The sequence below is a fragment of the Podarcis muralis genome, chromosome 6 (genome assembly GCF_964188315.1).
Source record: "Podarcis muralis chromosome 6, rPodMur119.hap1.1, whole genome shotgun sequence".
In the NCBI taxonomy this organism is placed as follows: domain Eukaryota; kingdom Metazoa; phylum Chordata; class Lepidosauria; order Squamata; family Lacertidae; genus Podarcis; species Podarcis muralis.
Window position 1 is genome coordinate 55206942 of NC_135660.1, and position 9746 is coordinate 55216687.

A 9746-nucleotide genomic window follows, 5' to 3' on the forward strand; every position below is an offset into this window, starting at 1 on the left:
GAAAACTGGCATCTTAGGGACACACACAACAGTCAAAAATAAATTGCTTCAGCCTTCCAACTGCTGAAGTGCTGTTCTATCCTCCAAGAAGGCTTTGCCTACTTAACTTCTACCTGGGAGGCTGCTGTTGCAGGACCAGTAAAAGCAGCTGGCAACAGCCCTATCTTTAAACAGCTTTCCCATTGTGTGGTACGTTGAGTTGGAACTTTGCCAAAGTTTTTAAATCATACATGCAAAGCACCCTTCATGCCATAGCCACGCAGGACTTGGTTTCAACAGAGCGTAGATAGATTTGGTTGCAGTTCTTGACTGTTTTGGACTAGTTTCAGTTAGGGAACAGGGAGAAATTTGTTCAGTTCACAACCTACCTAATTTGCCAGACCAGCACCTGAACTGAAATGGAGCCATCTTTTGAATTTTTGCACTTTTTATCTAATTTTGCAATGCAGTTCTCCAAACAAGTGTACAAAAAGTATATACTAGGGGAAAGTGCATCCTTTAATTAAAACTAGTGTACAAAAATGCATTGTATCATGGGGAAATTGCTTGTAAATATGTATATATTGGGAAAGAATATACACACAAAGAACTGTGAGAAACTGAAAATGGCAGACTCCTCCATTCCTAGTCTCAGTGAAGTTCTGCTAACGTTGATGGTACTATTTCTCTACTGTGTCAAGAGAGGCCCAAGAGGCAGAGATTTAAGTCAACAGCATTCATGGTGTCTGTGGACAAGTCCCCTTAGCATCAGTTCTATACAACAGTAAAAAACTAAACAGTTACCTACTTCACAGGGTTGCTGTGAAGGCAAACAAAATATCATAAATTAAAACATGCAATGTCATCTTGAGAATGAGCCTCCAAATGAAAGTGACCCCAACAGATGCAGATAATTTGGAAAGCATCATTAGAAAATAGCAAAGTCCTTTGTCTGCTTAAATCAACCATTGATTTATTTATGTGTGTGTGTGTGTCTGTGAAATCTAGGAAATTGTATTACTGTGTAGCATGCCTATGTAGAAGCGGCAGGGAGGTCAGTGTGGGGTGGTCACCCTAGTGGGGCCAATCCAGTAGTCCTGCCAATGTCAAGCTTCCCACTGCCCAACCCCTCCCTCTCTTGTTAACCTGTAGCCACGTCAATGCCAGGTAAGCTCTGGCGTCCCACCCTGCCAGCCACTTCACTGTGTAAGTATCCTAAAAATGAGGTGCGTAGATGACAACTAGTAAAAAACAAACCAATGGCTAGCACTGGCCAACATTTTAGTTCAATGAAGTAGGAAGCCACAGTCAACTCCTTTTAATGCAGAACTAAAGAAATAACTTGAATTCAACTACAGATGTGTTGGACAAAACACGGGAATAGAAGCACAAAAGTTTCCTAGTTTACTTATTAGTACAATATGTAATTGGATGGAAACAGCTAGACTCAAAAATTTGTCTTACCATAATGACTCTAGTTTTTTAAAGATCGAAAATGAATCTGACTAGAAAATACCATTAAACTACCAACTTGGTTAAAATTTAAAGGGTAATTCACATATAATGCTTTTATTTAATAGCCCAATTTACAAAACGTCTAAAATTAATGCAGATCTTTTCAGGACAAAATCAGCTGTAACTGCACCAACTAATTTTTGCTCATTTGAACTGAATTATTAATAAGTGAGAAATATACCATATGTTCCCCAAAGAGCTGGATACATTTATTTCAAATAAAATTGCTGTGTTTGGTGGAATATAAGAGGTTTAAATGCTTTCGGAGAAATGGGTTACTTATATACTGATTTAATAGAGTATAAATCAGGCTGCATAATTAGGGACACAGCTGGTTCCTAACCTAAAGCTGGCAGCTTTTGTTGGTTAAGTTCCTTTATCACCTGCATGGCTTTAATCAGCAATAATTTGTTCTTCTTGTAGAGTAATACAAGTTAATCAATAATGCTGCTGTTAGTACTATTCTGGAAAATGGGGTTTTATGGCAGGTTTAGGCTAAACTGGTCATACATTTTTATTTTATTTACTTATTTGGCTTGCGTTCATTTTCTGAGTCAGTTCAGCCATTTATGACTTTGGATTAGAGCTAGGAATTAAAGTGCATGATGTCTTGACAGTGTATTCTGTATAAGGAAATATATCTAGATGGAAGGTTTCTTTAACCTCTCCATATATACAGACTTTGAGTGCATTTGTTTTCCAAGCTGTTTGGCTGGTTCAGTTATGGCCTGTGGCAACCTAGCCGACTATCTTTGACATAAAAAGCAGAGCTAGTCTCCATTTGTCTCCACGTAGATTGTAGACCACCATTTTGAGGTGTGAGTGAGCAGGATTTTAAGTGTACATCTTAGATGACTGTTGCAATGTGGCATCATTGATTGGTCCAACAGTGGCTCACCAGGTGGAATGGAGTCATAGCAATAGCCTCCTAGCAGCAGTGTGACTGCCACCTAAAGGGAGATGGTGGTGAAAATATCAGGACCACCAACAGAGCCAATCCATTGCTCTCACCAGTGCATAGCCCCAACCTTATGGTTGCCTTTCCCCTCCCAGTAAGTGACATTGATGCTGCTATTTGGGACCAGTGCCAGATTTATGTATAAGCTGAACAAGCTATAGCTTAGGGCCCCACTCTCTTGCCCCCCCCAATATACTTCTTCTTAATTGTATTTCAGTTCAACAATTACTTTGATAAAATATAGTGGTACCTCGGGTTACAGACGCTTTAGGTTACAGACTCCGCTAACCCAGAAATATTACCTCGGGTTAAGAACTTTGCTTCAGGATGAGAACAGAAATCGCGCATCGGCAGTGGGGTGGCAGCAGGAGGCCCCATTAGCTAAAGTGGTGCTTCAGGTTAAGAACAGTTTCAGGTTAAGAACGGACCTCCAGAACGAATTAAGTTATTAACCAGAAGTAAAAAGGTAAAGGGACCCCTGACCATTAGGTACAGTCGTGACCGACCCTGGGGTTGCGGCGCTCATCTCGCTTTATTGGCCGAGGGAGCCGGCGTACAGCTTCTGGGTCATGTGGCCAGCATGACTAAACTGCTTCTGGCAAACCAGAGCAGTGTACGGAAACGCCGTTTACCTTCCCGCTGGAGCGGTACCTATTTATCTACTTGCACTTTGATGTGCTTTCGAACTGCTAGGTTGGCAGGAGACGGGCGCTCACCCCGTCGCGGGGATTCGAACTGCCGACCTTCTGATTAGCAAGTCCTAGGCTCTGTGGTTTAACCCACAGCGCCACCCGCAAACCAGAAGTATGTACATTGGTAACCAGAAGTACCACTGTACATATTTTGTTATGTGCAAATGGCTTTAGATACCTATTAGGTCCATAAATTACAATATAGCATATATTCAACACAAAAACCAGCGACAATTGGTTGCTGACAAAGGACAGCTGGACATATAAAGGGCCCCATTACCTTCAGTAGCTTAGGGCCTCGTCAAATCTAAATCCGACCCTGATCGGGACGCTACTGTTATAGCTCCCGATCTTGTCACCAGATATATAAGAATATTCTACATCTCTTAAGGCCTGTCCTACTCTAATGCTTAGTCCTGGTTGTGGTGGGCCACAGCCGCAAAGCAAAGCAGATCTCATATACACACTTAACTAGGTTTTAGTTGAACAAAGCTATGTCTATTTATCTAAACAGAAAGCTAATATTAGTTTGGTGAAGCTGTTAAAAATTCAGTGCTCTGGAACACAAGACTGGTGACACTCCACTCTACCCTTGCTAATAAGTCTTCGAAAAGAAAATATCTGATATCAATGCATTGTACTCAGTAGATTTTTTTGTATGTCAAACAGCATGATTGTAGATTCAAAATGAGTAAACAAAAATATAGGTAGATGGGTAGACTTCTCTTGGGCACCCAAGAGAGGATTCAAACATCCCGAAAAGCATGTGGCTTTGGAATAAATGGAACAGTACCACCTCAGGCAGTAGCCTGGCAAGAACTATAGGTTTAAATATGGCTCCAAGTTTAAAAGTTGCCAAACATGGTTACCCAGTTAATGGAAATGTTGTGCTAAAACCTCCCTTCCTTCCACATGAACGGCATTTTGACACTTCCACCATATAAATGTTTGAATCCTGTGCCAAAGCAAAATAGCTCACCACAGTGACTCACTAAGGAAGACATGGCAAATGTCTATGATGGCTAAAATTGCATATCAAACAACACCCAACAACACAACAATTCACCGAGAGGTGGGCTTTGTTCATCAACCATTGGAATTGGAAAATCAGTGACAATATCCTCCTCCATTTTCCTCGAACCAAAATAACAAATCTTAGAGGCCTCCCTCCCTTTCATTCACCTAAGATAAATTATTTCACATACTTAAGTTAAATCACTTGGCAGAGGGATCTAGAAATTGTATAATTCTAAATCATGTTTACAATTCCTTTTGTTGTTGTTGTTATTTAGTCGTTTAGTCGTGTCCGACTCTTTGTGACCCCATGGACCAGAGCACGCCAGGCACCTCTGTCCTCCACTACCTCCCACAGTTTGGTCAAACTCATGCTGTTAACCTCGAAAACACTATCCAACCATCTCGTCCTCTGTCGCCCCCTTCACCTTGTGCCCTCCATCTTTCCCAGCATCAGTGTCTTCTCCAGGGCGTCTTCTCTTCTCATGAGGTGGCCAAAGTACTGGAGCCTCAGCTTCACGATCTGTCCTTCCAGTGAGCACTCAGGGCTGATTTCCTTAAGAATGGACATCAAATAAATACCAAAGAGGAGGGAAATGCAAAGATGAAACAACAGAAACTGTCTGATACAGTCTCCTTACTGAATAATGAAGGTTGTTTCTGAGCTTGCAATAAATACAATAAAGTGTTTACATCAGTGTAGGAGGACACCTCTGGCTGAAATGAAGAATGGCATACGTGCAGAAGCAACTCACTGGGCTGGGAACAGCAGATACACTTGCTTGCTAGCAGGTGGGCTTGCAGCTGCTTACTATGGGGGATGGAATAGGGAGGAGTGCAGTGGTGGGGAGATCAGTGTGCTGCAAAAGCACCAACGGAGCCAATCCAGTCCTCCTGCCATTGCAGTTTGTGCACCATGCCAACCTCCCTGACACATTTTCCTTCTTCCTTCCGGTAGGCAACAGTGACCCACCTGCTAGCAGAGTGGCTCCTCACCTGCATACATGATGTGTCTCAAATAGAAATTCATTATTAGTATATGCTCTGAAGATTAGTGGTATGTCTGCAAACCTTGAGGATCCCCCAAGCCAGCTGATATCTCACTCTTGTGTTTAGGTGGTGCTGTTTTGGCTCCATAAGTAATGGCACTCATTGGAGATGAAGGGGATGATGGTGAGATGGTGGCGGTGAGGGTCATCTTCATACCAAACCTAAGGAGACAAGCTGTGAGATTCAGTGTGGAATCCTCCCCTTTAACTAGTATGGAAAACCCCGTCAAGACATTAACTCACAGCAAGATGTGAATTCTGGGAGACAGCTGGCTTTCCTGCTGGACTTGAAGTTATTTTGTATCACATTAAGTAATAATAATAATAATAATAATAATAATAATAATAATAATAATAATTTATTATTTATACCCCACCCATCTGGCTGGGTTTCCCCAGCCACTCTGGGCAGCTTCCAACAAAACACTAAAATACAATAACCTATTAAACATTAAATGCTTCCCTAAACAGGACTGCCTTTAGATGTCTTCTAAAAGTTTGGTAGTTATTTTTCTCTTTGACATGTGGTGGGAGGGCGTTCCACAGGGCGGGTGCCACTACTGAGAAGGCCCTCTGCCTGGTTCCCTGTAACTTGGCTTCTCACAGCGAGGGAACCACCAGAAGGCCCTCGGCGCTGGACCTCAGTGTCTGGGCAGAACGATGGAGGTGGAGATGCTCCTTCAGGTATACTGGACTGAGGCCGTGATACAATGATGGCAAGGGAAGTCTTGTTTTTGGACAAGTTCTTAAGGAATTAGTACAGTTTACAGTTACTGAAATCAAAGAGAATTTTACAACATATTGTTTTCTCTCTCATTTGACTGCTGTTCTTGAAACCAGCATCTGGACCACCATAGCCCTCTGTGATGCATATCTGCAATAATGGAGAATGGAAATTTAGAATTGGCTGAGTGGGATGCTCAGAGGTTTCCTTCTTCTATGCTTCTATAGCTTAGGGCAGCAGTTCTGTACCCACTTACTACGGACTAGTATGGGACTTACTTTGGAGGCCACATGTGCCATAAAAAGCCTTTGCTGTGTAAAATAAAACCTCATGTTTGTAGCATCAGTTACAATATTGGTGGCCAGATGCAAATGATGACAGGGCTCTTTCATCTTTATTAGCTGAATAGAGGAGGGAGATCTAGCAAATGTAGCTTGCATGGCAAACCTTCTACACAGCTAGGGGCTGGAGTCCTGTCTGGCCATTCTAGTTTCAATTGAAAATCCAAGCAATAAGTCTGGCCTAAATTTTGCATTGGATGAAACAGAGATGGGATGCATGCTTATAAACAAAATATACCCATTTTTTCTCTCCCTTCAGTGAACTTTGATCTCTGCATGAAAGGTCAGCCATCTGCATTTTATTCCAATCTTTCCCATATCCCCATTTACTTAATTAATGCATCATTTCCCAGCCAGTCACTTTATAAAAGGCTCATACGAAAGCATGGTGGCATAAGAGGGCTGTCAGTCTTTGGTTATGGTCCTGTAGGTCTAATTCAAGAATTAAATAACTGTCTTTTCTAAAAGTCATTACATGATTTATTGGAAAATTGGTGGAAACAGCCCTTGGGGGGTTGTGCTCCAATTCTGGTTTTAAAAGAGTGGCTGCTAGCTATGACTATTTGATTTCCTCATAACCTACTGAATAGTATTGCCTGTTTCTATGCTAATTAAATGTTTGAAATTCATTTTCTTATGGATTACATGCATTCAGTTAAGTCCTTTCCTCATGCCCTAAGATAATGCCTATTTTGATGTTTTGCTTGTATGTGCTAAATTAAATGCTTCTCCTAAGCTATCAAAGCTCCTGCTTCAGCAAAATTGTAGGGCTGGTTTTTCAGTTGTCCAGCGTTTCTTCAGAAAACTGGGGGCCAAGAATTACAACTGTGGTAAATCATGTTGCATGAATGAGAAGTAATCTGTGATTTCTCTAGGGTGTTTTGGCCTGCCTTTAAACATGAGACGAATATTCAGAAGACTATAATGGACCCTTAAGATATTTAGACATAAATACATGTCACTGCCAATGAATTCATTATTTCTGAAAAGTATATTTCTCTAAATATTGTCTGTTATTGGCATTTTCTGATTTTTAAGAAATCACATTCTTCTAAGGTACAAACGATTGAATAATGTATAAAAGAGTGTTTTAGATGACATGTTAGTCTAATAAGTACTTATGGCAATAGTCCTTAAACACATTTACTAGGGAGTAAGCCCTACTGAATGCCATGGTGCCAGTGGCGTAGCGTGGGTTGTCAGCACCCGGGGCAAGGCAAGTAATTTGCGCCCCCTAACCCATGGATTTGCGCCCCCTAACCTGTGGATTTGCCCTAACCCCAGATGTTGCGCCCGGTGCGGCCGGCCCCCCCTGCACCCCCCACGCTACGCCACTGCATGGTGCTTACTTCTGAATCCCATGTACATTACTCAACTGCTTGTATGTTCAGTGGTGATATATTATTGTTGTACTGAGTCCCGTATATTCCACCCCATAACAAAGCTAGCTAATGCAGAATGTATGGAAATATTTTCTTATTATATAAAAAATGTGTGTCACCACAAATTCCAAAAGGGACAGAAATAAAATTCCAAATGGCTATTGGGGCTGATGGGAGTTGGGATACAGAACATCTGTAGGGTCCAAGGTTCCTCATCTCGGAAACTGATGATGACAACAATGAACTGTATGTCAGATGGTGGCTGGACAGAGACCAGAGCAGATCAGCCTGAGTGAGCCAGCAGGATTTGGGGGAAGAGGAGATGACTTTTCCAAGTACCCTGTTCCCAAGCTATTTAAGGTATCTGGTTCTTTCCTATCAACCAAAATCATCTGTAAGGATTTCAACATAGAAAGGACTAAGAATGGAAGGATACCCAGAGAGATGGCAAAGGGCCTGTGTGATAAAGGAATATTGTAGGATGTGGGTGATTGATTTTGTATACATGTTGAAACAGTCTACTTTATAAAAACTATACTAGGTACACTGGCAACTGCTAATGTAGGAGGAATTAAAAATGAACAAGACAAATCAGGGAAGAAGATGAACCTTTCTGGCTGTTAGTAATAATGGTTGGGACATGCTCGGAATATACATAATCATACATTTCTGCAACCTTGAAATGAATGACTCCATTATTGCCCAGAGCTGTACGCATACATTTTCAGGACAAATACTGTTGAAGATATGGTAGTTTAGAATAACTACTGGCTACATTTTTATATTCTAGTTTCTGACCAGGAAGAGTAGAATTTGTTTGGCAGGGGATCAAGGTGGGGGTCAAATCATAATATTTTGTGTCCAGTAAGTTAATTGAGAACATAGGGCAGGATTCAACTAAAAAATTGGGCAAGCAAAATGACTTCTGCTTGTGCAAAGGAACTTTCCCCTGTTTCCTCCCCTGTACCCCCTAAATCCCCTGTACCCCCTAAAGTTTCCCACAACCCTCCATAGCAGATTTGTGGATTGTTTGGGGGGAGGTGGGGTGAAAAGTTACACAAGTATAAGTTATTCCGCTGACACCATTATTTAGTTGAAAACCACCAAAATAATGATTTGATCTATTAAATGGCCTCAGTTAAGAGATGCAGATTCTACAGATGGAAAACTTGTTTGTTTGTGTGTGTGTATTATTATTATTATTATTATTATTATTATTATTATTATTATTATAGAACTAAACCATCCCATGATGGACTAAATAGTTCAATACTTGGTTCAGTCTCTGAGAACTTGGCTATCTCTGAAGTCGAAGGTGATACTTTATGCAGGTCAGTGTTATTCCTGTGCATCTGTTACAAAAATGGAAATGAAGAATTAAGGGGAATGTTTTATTGTAAATTGATCTTTTTTTATTTATGCCCAGCTCTCCTAAGTCTGGTTATACTGAGGTAACACACCATGAGGCCTTGCCTTCCAATTTCCTGGCTTTTGTGGTTTTCTGTTTGTTTGTGGTTTTTTTTTTAAAAAAAGCTCAATGTTATTGAAATCTGTGGTTTTGTATTTAATATTATTAAACCCCTCATCAATGGAAAGCTTGTAATTGGTTACAGTGAATGGGTGATTAAAGATAAAGTGCAACCATGATTGCAAAACTATTGCTAGCTTTGCAGATGACAATAATTATGTTGCTTGCAGTGTTTGAAAATATTGCCTAAATCTCTTTCCCACATGTTGTTTGTGATGGAAAACAATTAGATAAAGGATTCTTTTTTTCCAGGATGCCTCGGATTCAGATTGGCTTGATGAATAGTCTTTATGCTGGCCCCAAAGCATTTGTTCCAAGCAAATTATATGTCATTGTGAATCCAAAAGGTCTGCTTCACAATGTTTATTGGGATAAATTAAATATTCTAAAGATGGTAAACAGGAGGCCTCAATAATGATTCGGTGCTGTATAATTTAAATTGAAAAGGATGTCACAGTTAGAAAGATGGGGATGGAGCAAACAACACTCCTTGCATTGTGTTTCCAACACAAGAGCTACAATAGGGAAATTTAATTTGATACTGATCTACATGAGGCAAACATG